The 16,575-nt window shown below is 40.7% G+C and overlaps 1 long non-coding RNA gene across 1 annotated transcript in view; it reads left to right on the plus strand.

Annotated features, from left to right (window-relative positions):
- The window catches only part of LOC107838239 (uncharacterized), a 50,766-nt gene that overhangs the window by 15,305 nt on the left and 18,886 nt on the right, over positions 1-16,575 (plus strand). The window contains exon 3 of the long non-coding RNA XR_001664309.1: positions 13,162-13,572. This is a non-coding gene — a long non-coding RNA (uncharacterized LOC107838239). The remainder of the gene's footprint in view (positions 1-13,161; positions 13,573-16,575) is intronic.

Genomic DNA, 16,575 nt, shown 5'->3' on the forward strand with positions numbered 1-16,575 from the left:
TCTCATTTTTATTCATTTTAATTTAAAAGCATAAAATGTTCCAGAATGCATCAAAACTTTGCATAAACTTTGTTTTCATTTCCTCATACTTAGTTTTTCTAAGTCTGAATTTTAAGTTTAAAATGTTTGTTTCTAATTTAGGATTTGAAAGGTTTGAACTTTGACCCCAAACTCCTGAGGAGTTGACAAGGAGGCTTCACTGATGCAGAGAGATTGGAGGGAAGTTCAAACCATGTCTTCCATCACTCCATGACATGGAGTAGGGGATACTCCACAGAGATGGAGTATCCCCTACTCCAACATCTCTGTGATGTTGGAGTAGGGGACTCTGAGTGATTGTAGTTTGAGTTTACTGATTTTTCTGGTGTTCAGTTTGAATTGCTTGAGCAGGACAAGACAAAACTGTAGTTGCAGTTCATCGCACTCCTTGAACTTTTCCACATTTTGTAACTACGATGTTGGAGTGGAGGATAAGCAGATGCAGAGCTTGGTGTCATCCAGGACATGTTACTGTGGAATATCGTCTCTGCTGCTGATATTAAGCTGTTAGCATGTAATGATAGCAACAATCTTCAGTCAGAGACTGTTTTAGGTTGGTTGTAGAACTGACTGCTACAAATGTAAACAATGTGGAGATTGTTTGTTTTCTCTTTGGGAGAAATAAAGTATTTTAAAGTTGATTTTAATTGATTTGATGACTGTTAGTTGACTAAAGAAAGGCAGGATGAAAGTCAGAACACACACATTCCCCAAATTAAAACATCTGGTTGAAATACTTTACAAAAACTAATAAAATCTGAGGAAACGTTGAAGTTGTGGACCAAATAAAGCGTGTAGAGATGAGGAAGAGGAGGCAGCGACTCCCTCAGTGGAGATACCAGAGAAGATGAAACGGATTCAGCGCAGGAGGTTGAAACGTAATACTCATTATTAAATTGCAGCTATTCCTGTTGCCAGGAACCTATTTCTCAGTATTAATTATTCATATTTTGTTGCGGTAATCCAATACTCAGGTGAGAGCGGCTCCTCGTGACGGAATGTGTAATTTCCGAGCTTAACGGCGGGCTGAGGAAGAAACGGATTAGTATAAATCACTAATGGCGGCGGCAGCCTGAATCCGTCTTGCTTTGTGTTTACCAGTAGTTTATTGCTGCGCGGCGCTCCGAGGGAAACACTTTTCTCTGACCTTTCTCCAGACTAACTACGGGAAGAGGGAGGAGGGCTTCCTGTCCTCCGCCGGCTTGCCGTGAATACGCAAACGAAGACAGGACAAGCAGGCCCGGTTCTTACAAATGGTGTTTTTCAAGCAGAATAGCGCCATCACTTACTTTTGATCCGATTAGCCGCGTTCAGGCCTCTCCGCCTCGCCGAGCGCTCGGTGATAATAACAATTTATGGACTAGCAGGAATTTGGGGAAGATTATAAACGAAGTGTAAAAGCCCCAGGCTGTGCCTTTTTGTTTTGTCTTTTGTTTTTTATTCTCAACATTAATGTCTCTTTCTGTCCTCCGTACGGTCGCTGATCCTCACTCATCCATATTCCTGCAAGAACAATAAACATTTAACCCTTTCATGCATGAAGCATGATGACCTCGCTCTGGATTTGTTGTCTTCTCAATCATTTTTATGCATCTAGCGACACATTTTTTCCCCAATATATCAGAAAAAGTTTGAATTTGTTCAGATTTTTTAAAAGTATGAAGAGTTATTGAGATTCTGCATCAATCTAAGAATATCTAGTTAGAGCTAGAAATGTATAAATAAAATGGATTTTTATTTTTCTGCTGATAGCTTGGTCAAACTGCATGGTGGGTCTGGTTGCCCTACTATGTGGGAGCAAATTTTTCTACAGTGTTTCGTCTGTTGCATATTGGACTAAATTAGGCCTTCTAGATTAATTTTATTTTAACATAACTTTAGTTGTTTTAGTGCAAATTGTGTAAGAAAAATTGTCAAAATTTGTGGAGAATTTATTTTTCTCCTATTTTTTTTTATTTTAAAATTTTATAGGCGTTATATAAACTATGTGCTTTAATCATTTTGTTTTCACTGATTCCCATTTAAAACTAATTATAATATGTTACCAAATTGTTTTTTTGGATATTTTTTAACTATGTATATAAAAACCCTTCAGAGTTATGTTTTGTTGTTGTTTTTCACTTCAAATTAGGGTCAATCTGTAGCATTTCTTTGACGTTTTCAACCATTTTTAGTCACTAAATAGATGACAACATAACTTCAGGTCTTTTGGAAATAAAGTGAGATTTAATTCAGTTAGCTACAAATGCTAAGCTAGGGTTTAGCTTTTTCTCCTATGTTTATATTGACGTTTTTAGACTAATCTGCTACTTTAAGAGCCTCAAAGCTGCAGTATGTTACTTTAAAAAATATATTTTTGTTTACATATTTGTTGAAACTGTCACTGTTATAAGAAAGACAATCTGAAAAAATCAAGGTTTTTTCCTCCTCCAAAGGCTCCCAGTGCTAACTAGAAACAACCAATCAGACCGAGGAGGCGGGTCTTAGCGCTGTCTATCACCCTGGCCTGTAGTGAATATTAATGGCAGCTAACATGGCCGCTTATGATGGCTGATGAATAATTTTCCAGTAACAGGATATTGGGAAGTCCAGTGAGTACATAAGGTTGATTTGCAGCGCTAAGACCCGCCTCCTGGCTCTGATTGGTTGTTTTGTCAGACAGCATGGTGACAACTTTAACAAATATGTTAAAAAAAATTATATTTTTCTAAAAGTTCCATCTGATAAAATGTCAAATCTGACCTCCATAGGTGAGGATAACTTCTACGGTAGAAGGATTTGCAGGTTTTATTTGTCAAACTGACTCTATAAACGACTTGAAGGATTGCTGTCGCCCTGCTGTCCTGATGGTTGGAACAAGAAAAAAGCCAATTAGGTCATTGAATATGCACACATCTTGCATGCTCTCTGGACTCCTGTAATTTGGGTTTACAAAAAAAAAAAAAAGCGTAAAGGTCAGCCACGTTAGTCAGATTGCTCTCGACAAATTCTAAAAAGGCTCACTGGTCACGCCGAATGTATTCCCTGCAACATAATTAGCCACAATTCCCAGGCGTCCCACAAGCCCCGCCCCTCACCTCAAAACGCCTCTCACCTCTGCTTGTTCTGCAGCCATGACACCCCCCCACCCCGACTCGCTGCAGATGCGCTCGGCTGATGCATAAATTAGTCATCAACATTAGCATTAGCCGGCGCGTGGCACCCGGTGCCAACTGCTCTCCGAACGGCCATAAAAGGTCATGTTTTGATGACTGAATGCCACACAGGCACCTTGGCTCCCCGGAGGAGGGTTCCCCAGGTGCACGTGAAAGGTTAAAAATTACCTACCCAACGCCACCGCTGCCGCCGCCGCCTGTCTCTGGCGAAGGAAATAATTAGGGGGTTTTTAGGGAGCGGCAGAATGCCTCGCTGTCAGATGACAGAGCGTTACCTAATGGTCGTATCTGGGGAAGAGTCAACCGGCCTGTCATTCTCTTGACAGGACAAATGAGGATAATGGTGCCAGAGAAATGGGCGCACGCTCTCCTCCCCTGTCAGGGAGGTGAAGGGGAGGAGGAGGTGAAATGGCAGCGCCTGAGCAGAATAACAGAACGCTAACCTTTTCCCTAAATCTGTTAACACGTGTAGGAGCGCGGGAAAACTGAGGCTGATGGGATATTTCAAAACAAACCAGGAAAGTCTGGGAAAGATGTGGTTTCTGCGTCTAGAATGGTTTTCTCTCTGGGTACTCCGGCTTCCTCCCACGGTCCAAATATGTTTCCTTAAAGCTGCAGGATGTAACTTTACAATAAAAAAAAGAAGTTTTTGACATATTTGTTAGAATTATCACTTTTGATACTGATATCTGATGCAGAAAAACATTGCTTAAACGTTTCTTTATTTTAATCGCAAACATAAATGTACTAAATTACAAATTTATTTGTTAACTTCACACCAGCACAGGACATTTAAAGGGGCAGTATTTTGTTTTTCCAGGCACATTATATCATTTTATAGCATAATAAACTAACTGTTACCTTCAGTTGTTATAAAAATGCTAAATGTGTCAAATATGACTTAACCTTTGTAATTTAGCATCTAGAAATTGGGCCTCCGTCTCTTTAAGAGACTATTTTTCTGAAACTCCGCCTTCAGAAAGTCATCCCAACATGGCTCCTCTATTAAACATTTCACCAGCGTTACTCTGAGAAGTTTTCATATAATGACGTCAGCAGTCACAACAGGTGTTTGCTAATTGCTTGTGGCTAGTCTGAAGGAGTAGAAAGTGGGAGAAGCTGCACCTTGAAGGCGGAGCTAGGTCCCACCAGGTGTTTCACACAGCTATCGAAGCAAAACTCCAGGAACAACATTATCAAAACAAGTTGATTTTACATGAATACCGGCCCTTTAAAGTTATCACTTTGTCATGACAGGATGGCATATGAAGGCACCGATCCACTTTTTACACTTTTGACACGGATAAAGATTGAGATTTAGCTAGGTCTGGGTGTTTTGTTTGAAATGAAAGGAAAGTTTTACAACAGTCTGAGGATTTTGACCACACTTGTGAAATGATTGGAGTATTTTAAATAGCTGTACTGGTGCAGAGTTATCAAATAATTAGTAATTTTGTACATTTATGTCTGTTTTTAAGTCAGTTCTGTATCAAATATCGGTGTTAGCCGATACTAAACCTCAGATATTGGTATCGGAAGTGAAAAATGTGGATTGGTGCAAACTTTTTTGAAATGTTATTTCTGATGCTTAAATCTTTCTGATTGGCTGCCAGTCAGATTTACTAAGTTGTTTAGGTGTCAAGCTAGCAAAATGGACACCAGATGAAAGGCCACAATGCATAAAAATGAATCCGTTTTCCCAGACATCCGTCTTCGTGAAGTGTTTTTGGTAAAACACATTGTCTCTGAGGTCACGACCTGCAGGAATGTGCCACAATCTAAACACAATCTTGGGTAATTCATCGTCCTTGACCCGTTCGTTCCTCGGAGGTGTATCTTAACTCTCCGCTGCCTCAACAGGCGCACAGCGGTGTCATCTTTGTGTTTCTCCTGCTGCTCCACCTCCTGCATGCTAACAGAGGGGTTATTAACATAACAAACTTAAACGTCTACATAAATAATACGCTCACGGAGATGCAAACCGACTCGCCTGACACTGTTTAGGCAGCGCCTCCAACATCTGTTTATGAGCACTTTGCCTAATGATATCATCCGATATCATTAACTGTGGCAGTGCGCGGCGCAGCAGCAGCAGGTGCAGCTGTTTATGCGTCCCCCATCCCTCCGCCGCCGCCCCAACACACACTCAGGAAGACTTTTACAATCTCCTCCAACACCGGCTCCAACCCTTCCACCCCACAAATCGACAAACCGCTCATTAGGACAATTTTCCTCAACAAAAAAACCAGCCCCTGTGATTTCAATCTGTATATCACCTGTAATTGTAGTTTTTAGTGCGAGTCTGATTCCATACATTTAGCAGGAGTAAACTGCGCATGGTGAAAAGCGCGCGGCTCGCCAGCTGCACCCGCCGTTTTTAGACGGGCTTTTCTCTCCGAAGGGGAGGCGGGGTCGCCGCTTTGTTTTCTCACGTGGGTTTTCTCTGTTTAGATGCTGGAAATTATAGAAAATTATCGTCTCTGCTGAAGAACAATGAGGATTCGTCCTCTTCCTGACCGGAAGGCCGCGTTCGGAGGAGAGGGGGGTCTCCGCAGGTTTTTCCGGATCCAGACGGGATCGTACGCTACTGTCATTAGTCAGATGGTCCATACAGATGTTGTGAAACGCCAGAGACAATTACAGAATTTAGAGGCCCAAACACACAACGCATAAGGCCAAACATTGGCTTATTAATAGACGTAAGGAATATCTCTGCATTGAGGAGACTTTGGAGACGTTGATGTTATCTATCAGAATTAGCATCAGCAGTCGACAGTCCTGTCCTTTTTAACAACGTTCAGTTCAAATCAGGGCGAAACGATATGGCAGGAAAACCTATCATAATGTAATTGTTTCATATCAGTTGATACTGATAATTATTGATTAGTTTTTTTGTTTTAAATATGTGAATTACAGCCAAACTGATGGCGTGAAAGTTCCTGTTTTATCCAGTTTTCGCTCCACGTCGATTTTTTATTTTTAAGCAGAAATGAGGCGCAGACGGGAAACTTGAAACTGCTGCTGCGCCATTTACTCAGCAGGTTGTTGCTAGGCAACCGGAGTTAGGAGGGACTTGAAACTGCTTGTTACTCAGCAAGTTGTTGCTAGGCAACCAAAGAGAGATAAAGTTAAATGTTTTGTCGCACATTTTCTATTAATATTGATCACATGTCTATAACGATATATATTAACTTATTATCCAGTTGTAGTTCAAGCTGTATGTGGAGAATTAAGTTTAAGAATTTATATAAAATATAAAGTATACTCCAAATTTCCATGAAACAGTTTTTGTAATTCAGGGGTGACCAAACATTTTGCCCTGGGGGCCAAAACTGGTAAACGTAAACTACCGGTTTCCCACAAAATTCATTACATTTTCTTACAATTTTTGTTTTGTACCTGCTCAAAAGTAAACTTTTTTTCTAATTAATCCTGTGTATCATGAAAGATCCAAAACAAAAAAAGTGAGTCCAATAGGGAAATTGTGAGGAAATCGGGTCAGGTGTGTTTCTTTGCTGCAGGCCTCAGGTTTGTGTGTCAGTGTGTCACAAAGGTTTAATCCAGAGCCACTCAGAAAGATTTTTTAATTTTACTGTTCTCTCCTTTAATTTTGTTAGTTTTGCATCGTTCCAAATGCTGACATTTCCTAGAAAAAACCTGGTGCTTTAGTTTGAAGCTAACTTCAGTCTCAGTTGAAGTGAACTGTTGAATATGTGAATGCCAAGCGGACCGGATACCGCTCCAGAAGCAGGAAGTGGACTACAGAGCAGGGGATTCTGGGTAGATAAAACCAAAACAAACATGCTAGGGCTAGCGCTACCATGTGAAATAACTTTTTGTCTTTAGTCAAAAAGAAATAAATATAACTAAAATATTACGCTACTTAGTTTTTGTTTGCATTTCGTAAAGAAGGAAGTTGTGCTCAGTGTCTTCAGAGGGTTTTGTGTGGTTTCCTTCAGTGGTTCTTGGTGCAGCTCCCCCACAGGTGAGGAGGGGAACAGGTTGGATTCACACACAGCAGCTGAAAATGTACAAAAACTACTGCAATTTTTTCTCCAAAATTAACTGAGTCTATCATCCTTACTGAACGTTCAGACACAAACACTGATGGATAGAAAAACTCCTGCAGTTTGGACTTGATAACAAGAAATTCTTGAGATGTTTCAGTGGAAATGTGGCTCATTGTGCATTGTAGTTTATTTAAAACATAAATGCAACAAAGAGGAATCATTTATCGAATTGGTCCCTTCTAACAGTACTACATGTACTACAGACCACAAGGAAAAATAAATTGTACAACTGTAACCCAAACTTCTTGTGTAAATATCGTCCGTCTTCTGATCTTTCTTCCTTTGGAGTCTGAGATTTCATGTTTTCCCCCAGAGGAGCCGTTTCTTTATTTGTAAGCAAAGACCCCGATGATGAACCCGCTCCGAGCGCCGCAGCCCATCGGGATCGCACACCGACCGCACGAAACGACAGAACGTGAGAAAGTCCACAACAAACACTCCCCCTCCTCCTCCTCCTCTTCCTCCATCTCCTTCCAGCTGTTCCTCTAAATGTTGATTACACAAGACACCGGGGGAGCTTCCTCCCTCCTTCCTCCTCCTCCTCGATCCGGTAGCGGGGCGATCCCCCTCCTGAGGAGCCTGACCCGGGGTTGGGGGTCCGGAGAGAGGGCTGCGGCCTGCAGGCCTCTTGGCTGGGCTCGTCTTCCCCCCTCCGCTCACACGTTTCAGGATGGCAGACATGGGCAGAGACAGCAACGGCCTGCGGACAACTGGTGCAGGAGCAGGATGCAGAAATAAAAAATTAAAACTGCTCACATAAGTTTGTGTCAAATGAAACTGAGACCAGGGAGATGATTTTTATCCAAGCTGACTTTGTTTAGATGGGGTTTTTGTGCTTTTTCAGGCATTTAGCCGTTATCCAGCTACAGAACATCACAAACAACGCTCTGAACTGACCAGTTACAATGAACTTTCCATAAGGAACCCTATTAAAACACTTTCACCACCTTCAGAAAGTCAAGTTTCTTTGACTTATTGGGACCCTTTAAGGTTTATTCAAGAACTTCACCAAAATGCTTGGTTTCTAACTATAGACTGTTTTGTAATGGACATCCAACTGGTCAAAAATGGGCCTTAAAACCGAATATTCTGCCAAATACATGTCCCATTCCATCTAGTTGGTGTTTCTCCATCGGCGGTGTTTTCCTGTGGTTGACCTTCTGATTGGTTGTTTTCACAAGGTTCCCCAACGCCAACGTGGTTCTGGTCAGACACTAACAAATACCTGGTTCTTTAGCTCGAACCTTATCTTCACCATCCGCCATCTTGTTACTGCGTTCTTCTACTGTGTTGATGACACACAATTGGTTTCCCAAACAAATGGAAACCAACACTGGCTCTCAACAAAACACAACATTAACTAAGCGCAACTTAGAAAAGCCTTAAGACAGAAACAAAATCAAAACAAAAAATTCAACTAAATTTTAACATTTTACAAACATTACAAAAAAAACTTAAAACACGAAAACAAAATTAAAATACACAATTTCAAAACTTTTCAAAGATAAAGCAATTAAAAGTCCTCACTTGTGTTTAGTTATTATTATTGTTTAGTTATGTTTAGTGAGTTGTTGAAGTGGTTTGGACTTCAGGGCCACCGTACAGATTGGTTCGGATGTTTGAAATCGTTTACATTACTCAGTAGATCCTTGTAGAAACCAACAAAACCAGATTTATTGGCGCTAACTTCCTTTTTTAGAGGCATGTTGGATTATTTACAAAATCAAGAGCTGTAAACATTTTGCTGGTTGTATTTGTTGAAACTTTGCGACCTTGAACCATTTGAGGAAAGAAAATGGAGAAGAGATGTTGGTCTACCTGTGGAGACGCTTTGACTATTAAATCATCTTTACAAGAAGAGGAAGAAGAGAGACGGGCATTGATGTCGCCTGCTTTGTTGTTCCTGTTTTACAGCTAAATGACACATTTAGGATTTATTAAGACAAGAAACCATTTTCAGAAAGTGACTCGGCGGCGGAGCCTCCGCGGAGACGTGCTCATTACTCCGTAGCCCCGGGCCGTGTTCAGCGCCGCCAATGCAATGATTTTCTTCTTCTCTGTCTGTATTTGTGCGCTGCAAAGCCAGATGCCATAATGTCACAGCGGTTTTGTTCAAAGCCGTGGCGATGATTTGGGCTCCCAGCAGGTGCCGTCCTGATGTCTGTTAAATTATTAAAGCGAGGGCCACATGGCCGCATCGCCGCCGCGCCCATTAGATTAAAAACAAGAGACGGCTCTTTCTTGTTCCTTCTCATATTCATCACCGTTTTCATGACGTTTTATATTCTTTTGGAAATATTAAAGAGGCATTTGTTCCCTTTTCGTGTTGTTTGCACAATGGCTATCGGGATCTTTTTGATGCCGTCTCGTCAAATTGAGGTCCCGGCTGCTGCTTGTAGTTCCCTCCACTCGTTTGAACTTCCCAGCAGACTCCGATCTTACCATGAAAACCGCCGCCGCCGCGTTGATAAATAAGTCATGCGGGCGGGATGTCCGACCTCGTCACAATCGCTTCCAGCAGCCGCCGCCTCCGTCGTTTTCTCCCCCCGCCTCAAACGCTCTTTCTGTTGCTTTGATGAATCTGTAATGACCAATCAATGCCCCAACAAAGTCTGCAGCCATTGTTGAGATCAAGCACCAACTTGAAGCTAAAAGATGCCACCTTTAAATTCTTTCTGTTGCTTCTTCAGTTGTTTTCTTAATTTTTTTCTGTTTGGTTTGGAAGAAAGTCTGACTGAAGAAGCAGAAAGTCGATGACAGAAACCTTTCTCAGAAAGATTGAAGAAACCAAATTATTTAAAGGAATACTTTTAAACTTTGTAATTGTTTGAGTTGGATGTGAAGCAGAAAAAGAACTTTAAAGGCTTTTTCCACTTTTAAAGATGCAGCATGTAACTTATAAAAAATATATTTTTTACGTATTTGTTAAAACTGTCTCTACGTCATCACAAATTCATATGAATTTTCCTTAGAAGAAGGCATCTTCTCTGCCTTCTTCTAAGTAGAAACAACCAATCAGAGCCAGGAGGCGGGGCTTAGCGTTGTCAATCACCCTCTTTAAGACCCTCGAATGTGTTTCATTGCTTATGTGAGCACCTGAGATCGGACCAAAAGCAGGAAGTAGACTACGGTGCAGGGAATTCTGGGTAAATACAAGCAAAACCAACATGCTAGGCTAGGCTAGTGCTAGTGGGATAAATTGCTTATAGTGTTTTACCAAAGACAAATAACTGCTAAAATCTGATGCTGCTCCATTTTTATTACATTTTGTGAAGAATATAACAAGTCAGTGTCTTCTTCAGAGGTTTTTATATTGTTTCCTTCAGCGGTTTTTGGTACAGCGCCCCCACAGGCGAGGAGGGGAACAGGTTTTTCAAAAGGTTTGGTTGGTTTGACTCAGAGCAGAGAGAAAGTGAGCAGCTGTAAATGTAACAAATGCTGCAATTTTGTCCCAATCGAACCGAGTCTCCTGCACTATCAGGTGGAAATCTAATCTAGTCTAATCTAATCTCAACACCCAAATGACCAAATTCATCCTGTTGTTTTTAGGTTATTGGTTTCTAAACAAGTCTGAGCCTTTTAGATTTTGCTCAAGGTTTGTCCAGATACCAAAACAGGCAACAAAAAAAAGAAAAAAAAAACAGATTCATAGTTTTTGCTCCAGAACTTTCTGGATAAAATGTGGAGTTTTGAAACTGGGTTTGTTGAAACATTGCTGTACATTTTTTCCACCTGCTGCTCCATTGAGGTTTTAAACCAAACTTTAATTTCTGTTAAAAAACAAAAGTTCTTTGCAGCTTAAAAAAAAATCAATTTTAAAACAACTTTGTTGATGTGAACCAATCATAATTATGTTTTCACAGATTTGTCCACCAAAGGAGACATAAATACCCTGAAATAAAAGATATTGTAGCTGTTTGAAGTTAAAATTCTTGGATTGTGCATCTTTTGAAGAGATGAAAGAAGTACGGAGCCCCACATGCAACCTTCCCCTCCCACACCAACAACAAACCCCAACCTCTCCTCCTCTTCCTCCTCCTTGTCTTCGTGTTCGGTGCATGCCAACAAATCCTAATTGCACCCCACACTCGTCTCTTCCCACTGACGCTGCACGCCTCGTGCCACCGAATTCCTTGTGTGCTAATTAGGCACGCAAACCGCGGTGCGACGCGCTCCTGACAGGTGCCGCCGGCTCACCGAGGTCACGCACACACACTCACGGCGAGAGACAGACGACAGGAGAGCGGGCTCGTGCTCGCCGCATTAAAAATAAATGGAGATAGGAGGGGAAAAAACGAGAGAGGCAAGACGTGTTAATTTCTAGCTTCCATCTGTTATTACATAAGCACTGCCAACAACGAGAGAGGAAGACACAAAACAACCGCCATGACTGAAGTCCTCCTGCACAGAAGAAGAGTTCCCCAGGGAGCGGTAATCGGATCGATCGAGCGGATTCGTCTGAAAGTTTTGGCGTCTGAAAATTAAAAAAATGTAACCTGGAGTCATTTCGTCGGAAAACAAAACATAAAATGTAGTGTGTCAGAAAATTTAGATTTCATTTTAAGCTCAAGGGAAATCTAGAAGTAATTTTTTAATTATTTCCTTTGGAAACAGTTTGGTAGAGAAGAGGAAAAAGAAACTTAGGACAATTTTTAGATTTATTTTTGCTAACTTTGAGAGTTGGGGGTAAAAAAAAACCTTTGCTAATTGAAAATTATTATAAAGTTTAACAAAGAAAAGCTGCAAAACCGAAATGCAACAAAAATTGTGAGAAATGAATAAAAAAAATGAACTAACCAAATTCATAAGCTTAAAAACGTAAAGCCAGAACACAAACCTGTTGTAGAAATATAAATGTTGCACACAGACAGCAAATAAAGCGAAATGAACATTACATTTAAAAAGTACCTGTAGAAGTTTTGGGGAGTTTTCATCTAAACACGTTTAAATACGTCTTTAAAATCAAATTCATATTCCCTGTCTGAGGCGCTAAACAAATAAAAAATGTAGCTAATTCCTCCGTAAAAGCATAAGCCCCGCCCTGTGGTAAATTTTGGGCGGAGCCAAAAGACACTGAGGGGCGTGGCCAACTGGGGAACGAGCAGAAGGCTTAGGACTTGAGAGGTACTGTTTACAATGTAGCTATGTTTGAGATCGCTCTGGCAACTGTTTTTAATCAAAAACGCAAAAACTGCATTATTTGGGCAAAATTTTGCAGAATGAAACAAGTTTACAGGGAAATGTCAAAATTTGGACAGAAACTTATAGAACCCCTAATTTAAACAGTTTATCTGATGTTTAGTTACACTTTAAAATTGTTAGTTTGTTGAGTGGACTTCCAGTGAGTACAACTGTGACACCTTGTGGTTTGGAGGATGAACCGCAGTGAAAACAGGGACGTTTGCTCCAGTTTGTGTTTATGTTTGAATGTTTTGTTTAGTTTTTGATTTTAAATTTTGAGATTTCCTACATTGTGAAACAGATGAATCAAAGGAAACAGAAAACTTAGCAACTTGTGCTAAAGCTGGGAAGTAAAATGTCAAATTGAGGCAGCAATGAAGCAGGACTAAGGTTTTGAAAATGGTTTTGGACTTGGAGGAGATTGAAACCTTCTTCATTCAGTTGAACCTTGAAGTTTTTGATGGTCCAGTTTATCAGTTAGGAAGTTGCTCTTAATCTCATTGTGATAAATTTTCACATCTGACCTCATTTTAACAGAATCACCCTAATAGTTCGTGAAACTCTTGCGTCATGGTTCAAACCTTCAGCCTCGACTCCACAGCTGCTCCTCATGTTTTCTTTAGTCGCAACATTTTCCACCGACTCAAACTCTCCTGTAAAAATATTCCAGAGACGGCAAAGACTCACCGTTTGTCATCGAAATAAAATGTTTCCAGATCCGAGGAACAATGGGTCCATCCAAAAACAAAGAGGCTCGAGGAGTGACGAGCACCTCAGGGATGTTTTCCTGAAGACGAGTCGGCGTTTCCCGCTTCGTCTTCCTGACTGCGGGACGGAGCTGCGGTCCGGTCAGGATGCTCTCTGCCAGAGTACACATGAATATCTCTGCTGCTTTTCAGCACTCTGTCTGCTGAGGCCGACTTGTTTGATTTGTTTCTTTTGGACGCAGCACCTGAGAGTGAACTGAGGACAAAGAAGAACCTTTCTTCACTCTGAAAGGTAACAGTTAAATGATGACGCTGGGAACAGTTTTTATTTATTTGTGTTGTGAATCAACAGGCTGGAAGCACCAGATCTGAACCGAGGAGAAAGAAGTGGCTCTGAAAGAGCAGGACTTCCTGGAGTTGGTAGGAATATTGATCCAGTTGTACTTAATCAGATACTGATATGTTAAAAATGACTAATGTAGCAGTAAAAGCTACTGGCAGCCATGTTTGCTTTCCTTTCCACTTCAAGTTACGCTCTACCTTGTTTCAGTTTATCCCATAAAATCCCAATAAAACATCCAGAGTTTGTTCAAGATGCTAAAAAACGTTTATCAAAGCACCGTTCCCCGGCTTCACTCTGTTCCCCTCTCCTTCCCGTCCCATGCATTATTCACAGCCGCATTAAAACACCGGGCCGAGACGGAGCGCATGTGGAACCAGGGAGGTGCGGTGGCAGCAGCTGAAAGTGTCACAGTTTGAACTTTCTTCCCCCGTCCTCCGTAGTTCCTGCTGGTGCAGCTGCCTAAATGAGAGGGATTAAGTTAACTCCCTGCTTAAAGGAAGAGCAGGCCCTGGATTAGGGCACCAGGCGTGGACACAGTGAGCGTTCAAGCACGAGCCGGCGCCTTTTAGAAAGGAGACGCAGGGCAGCGGTGCATGGCCCGCACAGGCAAACTCATTGACAAGTGTAATGCCGAGCCTGCAACATGGAAACTGGTGTCGGGGCGCAGAGGGGGAACGCTGGCTGACACGCTTGCAAACTCTTTGTTCCCAGTTTTACTTTCCACCCAAACCTCCATCTTCTACCATTACTCACACCTAATAAGGCTTTTATATCAATCTTAACTGGACTTTTAGAGTTGGGGGACTTTATAGTGCTGTCATTTCCTAATTTTGACCAAGTTTAGGGTAGAAATAATGGTTTTACAGCAATAAAAGGCTTAAATTGGGCCTAATATGCAAAATGTATTTCCATTCGAGTTTCTCCTAATTCTATAAACAGCTGAAGTTCTTAAAACAAACAAACCAAGCCAATTTCTGCCAATAAATGAACGGTTTTCAGTGTCTGGAAACTGACTTGTTTCAAAAACTTCAGAAATATAACATCGCAAAACAGCGGGGAATTCCCTGTCACCTAGCAACCCCAGCAGAGTTCCGCCCGTCACCTACCAACCCCAGCCAGAGTTCCACCCGTCACCTAGCAACCCCAGCAGAGTTCCAGAACATTTGGTCAGCTGGTTTTAGCCATAGACCTATAATATTCAGTTGAAACCACAAGTTTGGATACTCAGAATAAAAATACACAAACACATTTTTTTTCCTCACTGTCTGAAGTTAAATCAGATCAAACTTCTCTTGTTTTAGGTCAATTATTGTTCTCTCAATTGACACAGCTTCTCTAAACTAGTTTATTTATTTTTTAAGGTGTTAGTCTTATTTGAACATATTTGGTTCAGACAGCAGGGGGCGCCTCAGCAAGTTATGCGGCTTTAGTGTCACTGATTGGTTTTGCAGGTGTGCCATCCTTTGTCAGACCAAAAAACAAGTAAACCGGTGAGTAAAAACCTCAGTATTAAAACTAAATCTGCCAACTATTTAGAAATCCGGTTTGGTTTGTAATCAGAGTTATTTTCAGCAGGAAGAACCTGCTGTTTGTTTGTTTGTTTGTTTGTTTGTTTGTTTGTTTGTTTGTTTGTTTGTATTAAGAGTTTGCTGACTTAATCTGATGCTGGTTTGAATTTTTTGGTTTGAGGTTTTTGGATAGAATCATGTAATCAGTTTTCCTGCAAATCTGCTAAAGCATTGTTTTGCATAAAGTGATGATAAAATACTTAATTTACTTTAATCTTTGTATGTTAGACAATTTAAAGTGATTTACTTTAAGTGGTTTTGGTGGAAAGAAAATGTTGTTCTCATTCCTAAAAATGAAATAGGAGGAAGATTTAAAATAAAATTAATAATGAGAGGCTTAACCTGCTAAAGTTAAAAAATGGACTAATATGGTTTTTTTCTCTATAGAAAATAAATATCCTAATTGATTACTGAAATATTTTAAACAGTTATGTGGTTAATGGAAAACTATTATGTTTGTTTTGTTTACAAGGTTTTTCAAAGATCCTTTCAAGTCGGATCGGCTTTGATGTGGAAAGACTTAACAAGTAGAATCACCAAAATTGTTTCTATTTGGTAAAAGTCACAGTAAAGATAAATTGATTTATGAATATCTATAAACTCAGATGTTTACATAAACTTCCTGAGTATTTGGTAGTTTTTCACCTTTGACCTGTGTAACCTGGGTCAAACATTTTTAGGTTTTCTTTTCTCAGTCTGGTAGCTGCTGGAGTTCTAGTCCAGTCCTCCTGACAGAACTGGTGGAACTGGGTCAGCTTTTGGATCTGGCCACAACTTTTACTTTGTGTAGGCCACACCAGAACATTGACTTTGTTGTCTTTAAATCACTTTATAACGACTTTGACTGCTGAAGATCATCATCCGTCTGGAGCTTTAGCTTCGATGTTGCTTCAATACTTCACATAATGTTCTTTTCTCATGAAGTGCACCAGTTCCTCCTGCAACGAAAAAGCCCCACAGCATGATGCTGCCACCACCATATTTGGCAGTTAGGGTGATACAAGCGTCTTTGCTTTTTCTCCAAATGTACTAATGGTTACTATGGTCAAACAGTTACATTTTAGTTTAATCAGAGAGGACATCTCTCCAAAAATGAAGATCTTTGTCAATGTGGACATTTAGAAAATGCAATCTGGATTTTTATGCTTTTTGGAGGAATGGATTCTTCCTCACTGAGTGACATTTCAGGGCATCTAACTTCTGATTGGACAAAACAAATTATTCAGACTAATTACTGGTTGGATTTTTGGAATATTGGTTCCTTCCTTGCTGAGCTGCCTTTCAGCCCATGGTGCAGAAAATGTTTCAGTGAATAAGGATTCCATCTTACCAGCTTCAAATGGGGTCGATTTCCGCATTTTGGACCAGAATCTGTCTCTTAACATTATGATAGTTGGACATTCCCCATCACGCCACTAAACGGCCATCTTGGAAGGCAAGTAGAAAGCATAAAAACCATGTGTATGAGACCAACAAAATGAAGGTAGAGTACTCAGAAATTGTAATTGAGTA

This window comes from Poecilia formosa, unplaced genomic scaffold (genome assembly GCF_000485575.1).
Source record: "Poecilia formosa unplaced genomic scaffold, Poecilia_formosa-5.1.2 Scaffold229, whole genome shotgun sequence".
Taxonomy (NCBI): Eukaryota; Metazoa; Chordata; class Actinopteri; order Cyprinodontiformes; family Poeciliidae; genus Poecilia; species Poecilia formosa.